The sequence below is a fragment of the Falco cherrug genome, chromosome 1 (assembly GCF_023634085.1).
Source record: "Falco cherrug isolate bFalChe1 chromosome 1, bFalChe1.pri, whole genome shotgun sequence".
NCBI classification, from domain to species: Eukaryota; Metazoa; Chordata; class Aves; order Falconiformes; family Falconidae; genus Falco; species Falco cherrug.
This window is the reverse complement of record NC_073697.1, coordinates 34,841,071-34,857,425: the sequence shown is the minus strand read 5'-3', so window position 1 is coordinate 34,857,425 and position 16,355 is coordinate 34,841,071. Positions and strand designations below refer to the sequence as shown.

At 35.9% G+C, this 16,355-nt stretch overlaps 1 long non-coding RNA gene across 9 annotated transcripts in view; it reads left to right on the top strand.

The window, feature by feature from the left end:
* The first annotated feature begins 1,062 nt into the window (after window positions 1-1,062).
* Window positions 1,063-16,355, top strand: part of LOC114014832 (uncharacterized) — an 85,190-nt gene continuing 69,897 nt past the window's right edge. For 6 of the 9 annotated variants that reach the window (XR_003558495.1, XR_008730502.1, XR_003558492.2 and 3 more), the window contains exons 1-3: window positions 1,063-1,217; window positions 6,734-6,805; window positions 7,181-7,280. This is a non-coding gene — a long non-coding RNA (uncharacterized LOC114014832). Of the gene's footprint in view, window positions 1,218-3,674; window positions 3,829-6,733; window positions 6,806-7,180; window positions 7,281-16,355 lie in introns of all 9 variants that reach the window. The other 3 variants (XR_003558493.2, XR_003558501.2, XR_003558497.2) reach the window with 3 other exon arrangements.

The following is a 16,355-nucleotide window of genomic DNA, read 5'->3' as shown; positions in this document are numbered from 1 at the left end:
CTTTATAGGTTTATTTTTTTAACTTAAAAATGACAATTCATTGACCTTAAGAGAGAAATACCTAATAAGGTCCTAATAAGGCTCAACTGTTTACTGTCAGCTCAGAAAACGTGGAAATACAGTACTCCTGAAAGTTCTTCAGGAGTTGGGGGCTGCTCCCTCAGAGCAGCTGTCTATTTAAATTCAAGTTTATTAGCTGGAGTTCCCCAAATGATCAAAACTCCTTTGTTGTAAAACAATGAGTCAGTGTCTAGAGATGCACCTAGAAGCAGATTGCAGAAGAATGTGGCTTAGAGGCCACAGGGGCAATAAACCCTATTTGCTACAGGTTGTTAGATAAAGCTGTCTTGAGACTGCCACAGACAATAATGGTGTTCCCTGCAAATTAGGATAGACATTTAATTTGGGTAAAACACTAGCTCACCAAGCATCTATAGAAAAAATACATTTGCAGAGTAATCATTGCTCTTACTTTAGTAAGTTTAATTCTTATGAAGTAATGATCTCACAGATCAAAGGCAAATCCCCTGGGAAATGAAGTGATGAGCATAAATATAAGAACACATACAAAGATGTAAGTAGACCAGTATTCTGGCAGTGGCCAGTAGCTAAAGAATTGGGAGAGAATAGCCGAACAGGGCAAGCAGAAAGTAAAACCTTTCCTGCTGTTGCTTCTAACGTCTGTCAAACCACAGCTTAGGGATTCTGTGAATGTGAAAAATTTCTTTTTTGGTGTGTGTGTTACATAATAGCCTTTGATATTTTTTTTTTCTTCTGTATGTTTTTCTAATTGCTTGTTAACCCACCTAAGCTTTTGACATCTCCGACATCCTGTAGCTATGGGCTCTACAATTTAATTACATGCTTTGTGAAAAGTGTTTCCTTTTGTTTGCTTTGAGCCTGCCACTTGATAACCAAGTCTCCAAAGTTTCTTCATAGTGGGAACCAGGGAACAGTTCTCCGTGTACTTTATTCCAGTTAATATTTTACAGGATTTCATCATATTTATCTCATGGGTGTTTCTTTTCCCCCTAGTCTTTTTTCACGCCTCCTCATTAAATAACAACTTTTTATCACCCTGGGTACACTTTTCTGTATCTTCTCTAGTTCTCCAGAGTCCATTTTCAGAGGTAGGGAGTAGAGCTCTGTTCAATATTCAACAAGTTTTATTCTGTATTCCAACTGTGCCTACCATTCTGCTGCTTTCATGATCTCTTGTGAGTATTGGGCTGAAGTTTATATAGACGTGTTCATAAAGGCTCCCAAAATTCTGGTTAGAGTGGACATAGCTAATTTAGACTCATTATAGTAATAGTTGTTTTGTATTAATGAATGTTGATATTAGTCAGATATTTTCTTGTCCAGACACTCATTATTATGATATATATGATATGATATGATATATGATAACCTTCTGTAGCTTTTTGCAGCTAGGTTTTTTTTTCAAATCACTAAATAATTTAACATTGTCGGCAAAATTTCTCATCTCTTCATCAGCATCCCTGGATCCTGCATCTAGACTCTGAATAGAAGAGATATCCAAATCCTTTTTGAGCTTTTCTGCAAAACTCCCTTCAGAGAATTTTTTTAAGAATTATAATTCTTTATTTTTTATCACTTAACAAATCAAGAATCTTAAGGAATATTTTTCCAGTTATTCCAAGTAACTTATTGTCTATAAGACCCCTTGGTGAGTAACTTTGTTAAAAGATTTTTGGACTTCAAGTACATTATGCCAGCCACATCTCCCATGCCACTATACTCTTGAATTTTTCAAAGAGCTCCAATACGTTTACAAGGCACAATAATACATTATAAAAGCTGAATTAGCTTTCCTCATTATATCATATTTATCTGTAGGTCTGCCAGTTTTTAAAATTTAGTTTCCTTTGTTTTTTTTCCTGATAAAGACATCAGATTTACTCATATATATTTTCTTCTACTCCAGCTGAAACCTGTCAGTAGAACTGGTTTACTTTTGTTGCCATTGATTCTCTCAGCACTGAGATAACTTTCAGTTGTACTAATCATCCGGCAATTTCATATTTGAGTTTCTTTGACTCTTTGGTGAATATCATGTCTTGTGGTGATTTGTTACTATTCATTTTATTGATTTGTTCTAAGAATTTTTTAACTGAGAGTCCAATTGCAGACAATTCCTACAACTCTCCCTCTATAAAAAAGATTCCTATGTGGAAACCAGTCTAATCTCTTCTACAGAAAACACCAATATGAAGAATTAATTTAACTGCTCAGCTGTTGCCTTATCTACTTTTACAGCTCCTCAATCATCTATTGGTGCTAGAGTCTTTGGCAGACTGCCTGCTTTTGATGCCAAAAAGATTTTATTATTAGTTTTTATATCTTTATTAAAAGTTCCTTAAAATCTTTTCAGATTTTTTTATGGCTTTATATTTCACTTTCTAGACTTACACTCTTTTCTAATTTCCACATTCACACAAAAAATTAATTTCTGAAAGCTGACTTTATGCTAGCAACAATTTAACGAATTTCTTTTTTTAAACTTATTCCACAACTGTTGTATTTTTTTTTAATGGCATCTTCTGTTGTTTGTATGAATAAAATTTTTTGAATGATTTTATTTTCTCATGACAAAAAGGTGAGGAATACATTCTTTTTTTTTTGATAGTGAACTGTATTAAAAGTATACTGATGGTATATATAGTTGTACTGCCAGCCCCTAACTTCAGTACTAGTGTGTGTGAATTTCAGTTTTGTTTTGCTGCTGCTGGAACTATGCAGTGTTATTCCTGTATTTTCTCCAAATCTTTGGAGGCACAAAATTAAGATCTAAGGTATGATGCCGGAACTGTTGTTTGAGATACAACCTAAGGATGCAGTTTTATAATAATTGTTGTAATCGTACCAAAAGCTGGATTTAATTTTTTAAGAACTGTGCCTCCAGGTAATTAACCAGATGCCAAACGAAGGTTCTTTATTTTAGGGTGCTGTTTTAATCCAATGAAGTAAAATCAAGTGTATGATTTTGCTACTGTTTCAAAGAATATCTGTTTACATTCTCAAAATTTGTATGATTTAAATGATTTGGAGACATATTGCTGTTCTGTATTCTGCTTCCTGGTCCTGTAGACCATCTATAGGAAAGATTAATATTAACATAAGCAAGTCAACACACATGTACACAGAGAAACTAAGTATTCTGATGTAATATTGCAAACCTCAGTGTAGTCCAGTATATCTAGGACCTCAAGGAGCAAACCCTATGTTTTACGTTGAGTAATTATATACTGGAAAAGTCTGTTTCCTGGTTTTGACAAAGATACAACTGATTGTTTTTCCCTGGTTGCCCCCTCCTTGCCTTCTTTTTTACCCAGAAAGATTTGCTTATTTTACTAGGACTCATGCAGATAGTATATGTGACTTACTTTAGTATGCTGATTTCATTTCTTTCCTGGAGAAAAACTTTTTAAATAATTCAGGACTTTGACATAAAGTTTTGTGTTTGCTAATCTATCAGGTCTTATTCATGCAATTTTTGGTAACATGAAATAGAGAAGACTTTGCCAGTGCCATAGTGATGAATATCTTCAAAATGTTCTGCTTCATTTCCTATTCATTATGTTAATGAAATATTTTCATGAATGGAGGTGTTCATCGCCTGGTGTTCAAACTGCCTCTCAATGCCATCACAGGCACTGCACTCATCCACAGATGAACATGCTCCAACTATCATTACTAGCTGCAGAGACATTTCCAATATCCTTATTGGAGACTTTCTGCAGACCATGTCTGGCACATCTGGACACTCTTCCACCTCTTGGAGGTGAAAAAAGTCCCACTTCTCGGGTATTGAGGTCACCATTCAGTTTCACTACTTCTGTGATGATTTAAGTGTCCAGCATTCTCTGTGCAATTGCCTGGGGGGTGCAGGCACTGTACCAAGATATATGCTGAAAATCAGTCTGCAAACCTTGCTGTTACTATGAACTAGGATAAAGACAATTACTCACGTTGTGTGTTAGTAGCATAACTCAGAAAAATATAGATTTTGTTTAAGAAAAACATAGTTCACTGGAATTTAGATGGGGAGCTATTTTGTATCAACCGAACTAAATCCAATTGGAGATGCGGAGAATTTATCAGCGCATCCAAATCTAGGATGTGAACATACAACTTGATACTTACTCTCCAGAGTGCTGTCTGGTTACTGCAGAATTTTTTTCCATCTTTACTAGCCCCCTGCTTTCCTCCAGGCAATGCATTGACAGCAAGGGTGGGTTTGAAGGACAGTGGATTGAGTAGTTTGCTGAGCAAATGACAGACATAGGGCAATGAGAAAAGGGAGGTGTAAGTCCCATTTGCTAATGCACCTTAGACCAGTGCTACCAGGGCTATTAGTACAGCTTGAATGAGAATTGTCATAATAAATATATAATATATATATTTATAATATATATAATTATATAAAACCATATATGATAAACAGCAGAGTGTCTACTGTGATAGCTGCACTATGCAAAGTATTACCTGTTTTGTATGTCCAAATTGTTGAGATTTACTTGCTGGAGGGTGTTTCTTCCTTTTCTATTCCTTGTTATCTGTATATGTCAATAAAATTTCAGTTTTCTGCCTGCCTGTTCTGAAGTTTGCCATCAGCTTCTGCCATTTTACAGCAAAATGCCTTCTATTCAGATAAGGGAATACCAACCTTTTTATTGGTTCAAAAGATGAAGTGGAATTTTCAAGGGGAGGAGGAGAGATGCTGCTTTCTTCTAGTTCTTTCCAGCCACTATAAAAAGAGAAAAGGATGTTTATATTCCTGTAAATATATTGACTTTGGAATAGCAAATGTATTTTGAGCTTAAAATCAGATGAAATGAAACTTTACTAGATGCTTTGGACATATTTCAGATCCTTCCCACTTTATTTCCAATCTGCTAACCTACCTGTGTTACTAAACTCCTGAAAAGGAAGATACAGGGTGATGCTTAAATCAAACAGCTGATGCAACAACATTATTATTTAAAGTGTAAAAAAAAATTCTAACAAGAATTTGAAGCACCTGTATGTGTCATTGTATTATCATACCTATACCATTGCAGTTATGGGGCTGCTGTGGGTTAAACCCATCTGGTAACTAAATACCATGCAGCTGCTCGCTCACTCCTTCCACCTCTCCCCTGGGGGATGAGGAGGAGAATTGGGAAGGAATGTAAAATTCAGAGGTTGAGATAAGAACAATTTAATAATTTAAATACCATTTAAAAAAAACCCCAGTAATAATAATAATAACAAATAACAATTATAATGAAAAGGAGGCAGAAAGGAAGAGGAATAAAATCCAAAAGGAAGGGAGAAAAGAAAACAAGTGATGCACAATATAGTTGCTCCACACCCGCTGACCGATGCCCAGCCAGTCCCCAAGCAGCGATCGGCCAGACCTGGCCAGCTCCCCCCAGTTTATATACTGAGCGTGACGTCACATGGTATGGAATATCCCTTTGGCAAGTTCGGGTCGGCTGTCCCACTTGCGTCCCCTCCCAACTTCTTGTGCCCCTCCAGCCCTCTTGCTGGCAGGGCCTGAGGAACTGAAAAGTCCCTGACTTGGTATAAGCATTACCCAGCATCAACCAGAAACATCCATGTGTTGTCAACGTGGTTCTCACACCAAATCCAAAACACAGCCCTGCGCTATCTACTAAGAACAAAATTAATCCTATCCCAGCTGAAACCAGGGCAAGACACTAGAGTCATTTAGTTTAGTTAGAAGAATAAAGAAGTGAGAAGTTTGTGAATAACCAAAAATAAAGTATTTTCTATATTTAGAAACAATAAACATTCATAAGCCTGGTACAAAAGAGCTCAGCATTTTCATTGACCTAACAGTCAGGCATCTCTGTGCAAATTGTTTGATCCAAACTCTTGCCTGCACTGAGGTGTGACCCAAACTGATTTTTTTCCAGGCCTTATAAACCTAGCTTTGAAGCTGAGTTCCTTGGGTCTATTTTCTTTTTTACAACTTATCATCCCCCCTACAACTCTTCCTTATTGGGGGGGACTGTTTTCTCCTATATGGGAAGAGATACAGGGCTAAAAAAGAAATAACAGAGGAATGAATACTTCAATGTCTACTGGCAGAAAACTGCCATGTGTTTTTTATCACTATATTGCATTTACCTCTGATCTTTACAGGTCAATACACATACTGTGAAACAAGACGTATTTCAGTGAGGATTCACTTGAAAACTTGAGCTCGTTAACAAAACAGTTGGAAATCCCTTGGACTTTACAGCAAGGTTTTGGTGAAGATCCTCAGTGCCATTAGAATACTTTACTGCAATATTCCATTTTTTTTGTCCTGCATGCCCCTTCTGAAGTGATCTTTCCTCCAGACTGCCAAGAAATTATATTATTCCTATGTCTCCTGTAGGCATTCCTTCTTACGTTGTTTCCTTGGGAGTTTGGAATAACCTCCTCCCTACCATAACACTTCTCCTTCACTTGTCTCATGAGCAAACATTTGGCTGTTGAGAGTAATCGGTGGCAGAGATGTTGGAGTAGGCCGAATGTTAGTGGTATGTTTAAAATACCAAAACAGAGTTTTCTAAGCTGCCTAGAAAGTTGGGCTTTTTATGTAAAGTTTCATCAGTCAGTGGAATAATGAAGAAATGTTCATTGGAAAACTGCTTATTTCTGTGTAATTTATTGTAATACCAGGTCTAATGATGCCTTACTCTTGTATTAATTTCAGTATGATAGTCAGGTTCTCTGATAACACTGAAAACAGCATACAAGACATCACGTTGTCCTGACAAAGAACCAGGTAAGCATGCTGTCTTCCAGACATATATAGAGATTGTGTATGTAGGCTTGGAGGTGTTTTGCTGTTTGCGGGATGACAAATTGAGGTGTGTGAACATTATTGTATCCATTTCTGATTCCTTCAGAACCTCTCTTCAGACTTCTGCATGTTTTCTGGCAACGAGTAATCTTGCCTCGCTGTTAGAATTTGACTTTACAATTTGTCTTACTGTATGTTAAGACTGATCCTCCAGAAAGCTGAGGTGTTTAAAAAGACCTTTATGCCACTTTCCACAGTAAGCTGACAAAGGGGAAAGAGGGTCCATAGCTATTTAAGATCCATGTAGAAGGTCCTGAGGGCAGTGAGTTGATCCTTCAATTTTTATGTGGCTTTCAGATCTTCACAGATGAAATCAGGAGAGCTGGAGCACAACAGAGGAACTCTGTACATAATTCTGAGCTATGAAATGACCAGAGATGCCAAAGGATCTGGGCTAGTAGGTTAACAAATATTTCTCGAGGGTGTTGTTTTTCAGTATATGGAAGTCATAAATAAGCACTTATAAAATTATAAAAATGTTTTAAATTACTTTTTTTCCTAATGAATTGAGAATAAGATCTGATGGATTCGTATGAAGTTTGCCACTATAGATATTTTCATTTACACAAAGCTTTTTTCATACACAGACAACCTTTATTACTGCTAGAATCTTAGGGATGCATAAACTTCCGTCAATTATTTTTCCAATTTTAGTGTTTGCTCATTCACATTTTTAGTGAATCATATGATGAGAGCTTTGATTCAATACTTTAGAATATGTTTGTTGTTTTGCCAAAAATACCACAAGTATTTTTTCTTTAGAATACTGAATAATTTTTCTGAGATGGAAGCATAACATTTACCCTTCTTTCATGTACAGTTAGAGCGATAAGTCACTATGGAAGACAAAATAATTTTAAAATTTAGGAAAAAACCTGCTTTTCTATCTGTAGTTACTCAATACTTTTGCTTTTGATAGCTAATCATGCAGTAGCATCTCACAAACATGATTATTGTGTTTATCAGTGTCTATAGGTAGTCAACTTTCAATGGGGAATAGATTCTTCATGATAATGCTTTTCTCCCAGGTTTAGTTCTTTTAAACTTACAATGCCTGTAAACTGATAATATCTTAATATTTGTTTCATTTTGATGGTGTTGGTGGATTTACTATCATCGAGAAGCAAATGTGACGTAAATGTATTATATACTAATGTAATACCTTCACTAATATTACTGTGTATTGATATTTTCCATGATTGTTGGACTAAATTTGAAAAATAAAGCTCTTTGCAAGCAGGACAAGAGCTAAACAGCTGTGGTTGTGTTAAGTGTTTCTAAAAATAATAACAGTGCATGGTGCACTGTTATTTCTTTTGTGTTTAAAATTGTGTTAGGCCTATAAAAATCAGTATGTAAAATTTGTCATGAAATAATTTGGAACTTAAGGGGCTGTGGGGCTCAGGATTATGTGTTACAGAAATGAGATTTTATTAACATTGGAAAATGGCCGTACTGATTCAAGAAAGCTGTATTGTCTTTCTCAATTTGAAATGACATGAAATATTTTGCTAGGATTTCACTTCAAAGTATTCAGAGTGCACAGTGTTAGACTGGCATGCAATTACTGCAAGCATGGGCACAAGCAGAAATGTATCTGGCTCCAAAGATTATGGCCTTGGATATCAGTGTATTTTCTTGGTGCCCTGTGACTTGTGAAAATATTGATTAGAGTGAAGATAATATCGTAAAGGGGTACAGACCACTTAATGTTTGCCTCATGCTTTATATGTATAAATGCTTATACAAATGATTATGTTGTGGATGCATCCTATGATATTTTATTCATCTGTGTGTGCACAGAAGATTCTAGAAGCTCCAGAGTGCTAAAAATGAATTTAACCAAATAATTTTTTTGATGATGATGACTATGAAGATGATGATTATTACTACAAACATGCTTACCACGGGCAGATTTTTAAATGAATAATTACTATAAACTGATACAAAAATGATAAGAAATGCACCATCCTGTCATGGAAATCTTTAATGACATGACATTGGAAAGTCCGTGACAACATACAGGTGAAAACCTACTTCCATTAGTGCAGATTTAATTGAGAAATTGTGTAAATATCAATGGAATTCTTTATCTGGAAAAGCCTTTTTATGCACCCTTCAGTTGTCTCTAAGCAAACATTTAAATATTTTTCTGATTTACAACTTTTGAGAGATTTTAATTAGGATGTTTTTCTGCAGTTATGTGTAGAGAGGCATATGTGCTCTTGTCATGCTAATTGCATGGCTGTCCACCTTGGGACACTCTTCAGCTGTGCTCCTTTTCCTGTATTTCATGTTCAGGTCTCATCCTAACACACAGCGGGGGTGTGACGGAGAGCGCACCTTGGCTGAGAGTTCAAGAACAATCTTGGATCCCATAGGATTAGTATGCTCTGATTTTGATCACTTTGATTCTAAAATGGATTCTAAAGAGCAGATGTGAATTACATTTTTATTCAAGTATGTCTTAAAATTGCTTCAGGCTAAAGTAGTTTAATCTTCCAGTAAGATACAGGCAAATAATGTTGACACAGTTAATAAAAACAGTTTTAAAGCTTAGTTGGAACATTCTCCTTGGCTTGGAATTAAACACAGCTCAAGTGCAGTTTGCTCTCATCCATAATGGCTAGTTAAACATTGTTATATTCATTTTATTCTGAAGATACCTCTTGTAAAATGTTTTAATACAAGTATATCTGGCCTGCAGTATCGGTCAGAAAGCAACTGCTGTTGGCAGTTATTTCATTTCTAATGTGCAATAACACAGCAGAAGCAATTCAGTGAATCACAGAAGTAGCTTCAGGGAGCCCACAGGCCATAGAACTAATTTCAGCCTGTAAATAAATAAAAGATGTGAAAATACAGTTCCCACTTTCTCAGTGGAATCAGAATGACAAGGTCAATAGACACGGATTACTGAACTGTACACATTTACAATATTGGTACTTGTACCACACAGAGTATAAATATACAAATCCTTCCCACCCTGTCAGTCTAATGAGAATTATGTTGTTTACAAAATAGTGATACAATACTTCAGAGAAAAGCAACATAATTTGCTTTTGTTTTGATATGCAAATAATTTTCATGATTCAAAGGAACTGATTTTGGAATATATCCTGGTAATGGCCATAGAGACTGCTTTTTATTTTCTGATTCAGCCTGAGAAAAATATCAGAATTCGTGCTAAAGTTGCCAACAGGAAAGTAAGAAATAAAGTATTCTACCCGTTTCCTCATTTTTACTATGTTTCAGTTATATTTTATTTATAAAAAATAGTTCACAACATTAGGAACAAATAGGGGGGAACAAAAAAGCCAAAGAATTTAGAGGAAAAAACTGTTTTGTTAAATTCTGGTGCCATTTACTCTCTGGGTTACAAGAGTTAGCTGAAATGCATAGTAATATTTTCTCTGGTGGCCATTTTCCAGGCATATGAGATCAGAATATCTTTCTTTTTTTCTTAAAACCTAAGAAGTTTAATATTCTGAGGATGTAGTTAACAGTGCATCTACTATAACATAGCTGGAGCCCCCAGATCTGCAATTTTTTCCTGGGTTATCATTTTATTCTATTCCTACATCAATGAGTCTTTTGTTCTTGGCGAAGGAACAGTCCTTTCCTCCTCTTCATAGCTCCCAAACAATGAGAAAACCTTCCTGCTCAGCAAAAAGAACACACAAGATCCATTCAGACCAATTAATTCCTACAACTTCTGCATACTGGCAGTGATCTCTGTTTCTAATTTATTTAGGCAACTAATAGATACAACCCCCTTGTCTCCTCCCTTGCCTCACCTATCTTCCTATCTGTTTAGACTCTGAAACTTGGGCAAAGTCAGACAACAATGAAATCCAGAAATTAGGTTGTGATAATACAATAATACATTTACACTTGACCCATATTGCCAAAGTCCTTGATAATGTCATTTAATTGCATTTCTCTGATGAAATCTTATGATAGGACTACTTATTAGCATTGAGTATCTTGGAAATCAATCTTATGATATGCTTATGAGACATATTTTGATCTATTTGAAATGAAAATCTATGTCATTACAGTATATATCACATAAAGAGTTCCTTTCACTGTCCAGACTTTTACATATGCCAAACATTTTGTATCATTATCAATTGACTTAATAATTTTTCGTCCTGCCTCACTGGATAATGATTCTCTGCAGCTTAGTAAAGTTCATGAAACAAGAGGAGCTGTTGTCTGTATAATGTCTGCCCGATTTACTGCAGAAATAGGTAGATTTACCATGACTGAAGGAAAAATCCAGTGGAAAGGAAATCTTCACATTGAAGCAAATGAATATGCTGCCATGAAAAAAAAATTCTAACTATCTCTGAATTTTTGCAATGGCAAATGTGCCTTTTAAACCACTATTGTCACATATTAATTTTAATTTTCTAGAACATGTCATATTTGTTTTTAAAACATTCTATTTTGCATTCTCAGCTATAGCTAAATCCAAGGGACTTCTATCTTAAAAATATAAAGTCCTATCTAACATTCAGTACTGTGGGAAAATCAGATACAAGTATATTGGAATAGGCATTTGATGTAATGGATGTTTTTACCTTACATTTTCTCTCTTCCCTTTTTGTTAATTGGAGAGTATAATCCTATTTTCTCACAGGAGCGTGCAACAATAGATTAATTAAGGTTTGGAAAGTATTCAGATTCTAGAGTACCAAGACCCTGATTGAAAAGCCCCTGAGAAAATCTGTGTGATTCAGTCCACAAGGAGGAATTGAATACTGACCAATAAATAAGGCCTATAAATACATATTGAAAGCCCAGAGAACGTATTGAAGAACTGCGTGTCAGGTAACTGCTGTCTCTCTGCTGTTCTGTGTAAAGGTACAGTGTGTGATTCCAATCCAGATACAACACAACAGTTTTTCAGCTTGCAAACAGGGATGCCTATGTGAGTTTGCGTGAAAACGTAAGCTCATGACAACTGGATAACCAGTTTAATTTTTTGTAAACAAGCAAAGAAAACAAAACTTTAACTGAACTGTTAGAGCTAGAAAGGCAGAAACCAACTGAAATATTGTCAATATCAAACTATAAATTAAAAAAACCCAAATCTGCTCTGAATTTATCTTCCCAGATCTTTTTGGTTATATAATGACAGTTTCTTTCTGCTTGGTGGTTTTTTTTTTTTGGTTTTTTTTTTGGTCTTCTTTGTGGAAGACCATCAGAAATAATAAAGGAAATCTATTCTTTTGGCTTTCCTTTAATTAAGCTGTTAGGCAGTTAATTAAGTTTAAGCATGTGAGTGATCTGGAAGGCTTCAGCAGAACCGCATACACGCTCAAGGTTAAACATATGTTTTGGTGTTTTAGTGTTGCCTTGTAGATGACATCCAGGAAAACCTAAATGCTCAAATGAAGAATGATTTAAGTTAATATGATATTCCGCAAACTGGTGTGAGTTTTCTTGTATGGCCTATGGCCTTTGTGGACAAAAAGAGCCTATAGCTGTGTTTCTAAGAGCTGCTCCACAAAGGGAGAGAGAAAGGCAGTTCCCAAGCAGAATCAATTTTCTCAGGCAATGCCATAAGCTTCCTCTCAGTTTCCATTGCAGCCCAGGGAAAAGTCACTTGAATTTCACACAAAACTAGAATTGCTTTACATCTGTGTTATATAAAGGACATTGTAGACATTCTTTTATTCATTAAGTTAAATATGTGATATCCAAGTTATCAGGTGTACCATGTGAGTTGACATCTACTGTTTTTCAGCATATTAAGTTATTTTTAAAATATGATGGACTTGATTTTATTGTCGTTGACTTTGATAGAAAAAATTCCAAGTATTTTAAAGATTACAAAGAGGCTTGAGAAAAGTATATAGGTTGCAAATACGATAGCATCAAATGCAGTTATGGTGTATGTTGTTCAACTATCTAATTCAGTCATTAATCAACTACTATGGGGAGTGATAGGAGGTCTGTTATTACTGACTATTTACAGTTATTTGAGAAATGGTAGGGTACGGGGTTTGTAAGGAAGACGTACCAGAAGGCAATTACCTAACAAGTAATTTGATTAATACCATAAACCTAACCTGTACATTTGAATGTCACATGTGAAATCAAGGCTTGTAAGATGACAATGAGCCTTATATTGTTATTTACCTACTGTGTACACCACTTAGAAAAGACATACATGATTGTTATTAGTGAAAGAGAAAATAGTGCTTTTTTCAAATGTTCTTGAAATCTTAACAGGGTACGGTGGTGTCAATACAGGTACTGGAGTTACAGGATGGTTTTTCAAAGCAACATACTTAAAAAATGAAAACCAAAATACATTTCTAGATAGAGGTACATCCAAAGTCCTGCAGAGCTTCCGCAAGATGATGGAATCAAAAAAATGACACTATTAGAGGAGTTTGTCCTCTGCCCTTAAGCATAAATGAAGTGAAGATGTCAGCTCACATTCTGTCTTCTCTGTGACTCCAGATATGGCACAACAGCATTGTGGCTAGGCTTTCACTCTCTGTTTTTGTAAAAGTGTCAACTTCTGTTTCAAATGCACCAGTTCTTATTTTTGCTTTCCCATTCACCCATGACAGTTCACCAGCCAGTTTAAGGAAAAACAGTTTTAAGAATTCATGCCTCGGTGATATGAACACCTGAGCTCCCTTGTGTGTTTCAATGCAGGAGCTAACAAGTGAGGACAGGTGATTTGTACTGTAGATAATACACTGTTGGGTACCCCAGACGTGTGTCTATTCCTTTGTCAATGATGTTAACAAAAGGCAGGCATGCTGAGTAGTCAACCAGTGGTATAAAATATTTGTCAAATGGATAGATTTATTGGAAAGAATATACTATTGTTGCTCTTCTAATGTATTAGTAAAATGAACAGATAAATAAAACCCACAGCTGAAGGGCACCTTTCCTATGAAATGTAATCATTAATTGTTTAAAAAAGAAAATGGAAGTCTTAATGTTTCTTTCATTGACATTAAATTATGTTTAGCTTTCTCTGGAAATCCTGTGGAGCTGAATTTCCCAAAGCTATATTTATGTTTTTCGTGCAAATGTCCTGGTTTCAGCTGGGATAGGATTAATTTTGTTCTTAGTAGATAGCGCAGGGCTGTGTTTTGGATTTGGTGTGAGAACCACGTTGACAACACATGGATGTTTCTGGTTGATGCTGGGTAATGCTTGTACCAAGTCAGGGACTTTTCAGTTCCTCAGGCCCTGCCAGCAAGAGGGCTGGAGGGGCACAAGAAGTTGGGAGGGGACACAAGTGGGACAGCCCACCTGAACTGGCCAAAGGGATATTCCATACCATGTGACGTCACGCTCAGTATATAAACTGGGGGGAGCTGGCCAGGTCTGGCCGATCGCTGCTTGGGGACTGGCTGGGCATCGGTCAGCGGGTGCGGAGCAACTATGTTGTGCATCACTTGTTTTCTTTTCTCCCTTCCTTTTGGATTTTATTCCTCTTCCCTTCTGCCTCCTTTTCATTATAATTGTTATTTGTTATTATTATTAGTACTGTTTTTTTTTTTTTTAAATGGTATTTAAATTATTAAATTGTTCTTATCTCAACCTCTGAATTTTACATTCCTTCCCAATTCTCCTTCCTATCCACCTGGGTGAGGGGGAGTGAGTGAGTGGCTGCGTGGGGCTTAGTTACCAGCTAAAGCCCTTAGTTTTGGAGATTAGTGGATTTATGGGGGGTGAATACAACAGGCTTTTAAATCTTAATATCTGGAGAGTATATTGACAGGTCATACTTTGATGTGAGGACCATTTCTTAGTTACAGCACAAGGAAATCATTAGCATAATAATACATCTGACATGTAAACATTTAGACCAGAAGTATATAATGTTAATATAGTAACTATATATTATACTATATAATATACTATATGATATTATATAATATATGATATATAAGCTAAAGACATACTCTCAAATTACTTATACTCTACCTTTCCTCTCTTTCAAAGTTTAAGATATAATATATAACACAAAGCCTGTGTCCTCTTAACTGTTTCAGAGAAGAGGACAAAGGGAAATTAAGGAGTGACTCTAAAAATGCTACTGTAAGAAGAGCAAAAGTCCGTAAATGCCCAGAACACTGGCACCAGCATAAAATTCCAGAAGCAGCAGTGGTGTCAAAGAGAATTTCAAAGTTATAAAACTCATCTCACTCATCCCTGTTCCAAATCTTGACATTCAGAATGGAAATTTAGAAAAATGCTTTCAGACTGAATACTTCATTGGCATTTTTTCCATCTCTTTTATTATTCAGACAGAATTTGTTTCCTTTTGTTTTCAGTAAAATCCAAGTCGATGAAAACTGGAAACTTTACTGTGTCAGATTAAAAAATGATGACTGAAAGATACTGTGCCCTTTCACAAGATAAAAATCAGGAGTGAATTAGCTAATTGCAGGAAGGACCTAATCTATCAATTAATCTACTAACATTTTGCTTATTTTTAATATTTGGGATAGCATTTTTCTTCTAGTTTTCAATAGAAGATTTGTTTAACACAGAACATGATGCATTACTCATACTGCCTTTCCAGTCTTACACACTAATTGTAATCATCATATGATGAGAGTGCACGGCTTGTTAGGCTCTCATGAGGGTAGAAGCAAGAAAACAAACTGTTATAAGAAACAATTTAGAAGGCTGATAGGCTTAGCTCTCTAGGTGGGAATAATTTTCCACTCAATACACAGTTGGGACCCATATGCAAAGAAGGAACACTGTGGGGAAAAAAAAGCTAACAAATCCATAGCAGATTTTAGCGCATCTTTCACCACTATTTCATTCATACTGCTTGTTTGTGGTTCCCGAAAAGCACACTATAGGAAGCTGAAAAGGAAAGACTTTATTACAGATGTTTTAAAAACCATACTCCGTGTTGCTTTGAAGTGCTAACTACCTTTAGCTTTAACAACAGTAGTATGCTTAGGACCACATTTGTGATATTTATATATGCCCTTACTAGAGGAAAGTGTTATCCACGAATATAGCTGGCTAGTCAATTCTTAATGACATGTTCTTTAAATCACATAAAAAATGGCTCCAGTCTGAAGACTTGTGATATAAGTAAGACAAAGGGGCACCGGACAAGGAGCTTTCTTAGTAGGGGAAGCACTTTCACTTCTATTGTCTATGGTACTCTGTGCTAACCCAGCTGCAATGATGTCAGGAACATACTATAAACTCTTTCTTAAAAAAATAGCAACTTTTGAAGAGTGGCACATGTGCTGTATCTAAGAATACTGGACCTTTCTTGACTAATCTGTTCACTTTCTAACTATGTGTCTCCAAGGCTTTGTATTTGCTCACTGCTTGAGATTTCTTCTGGTGTTCAGGCTTCTGGACAGCTTGGTGGGCTTGGTAAAAGAAATGAAAAGGCATTGTTTTCCCATCCAGGCTGCCATCTGTGGCATCTTTCACTGTAGATGGTCACCAGAAAGAA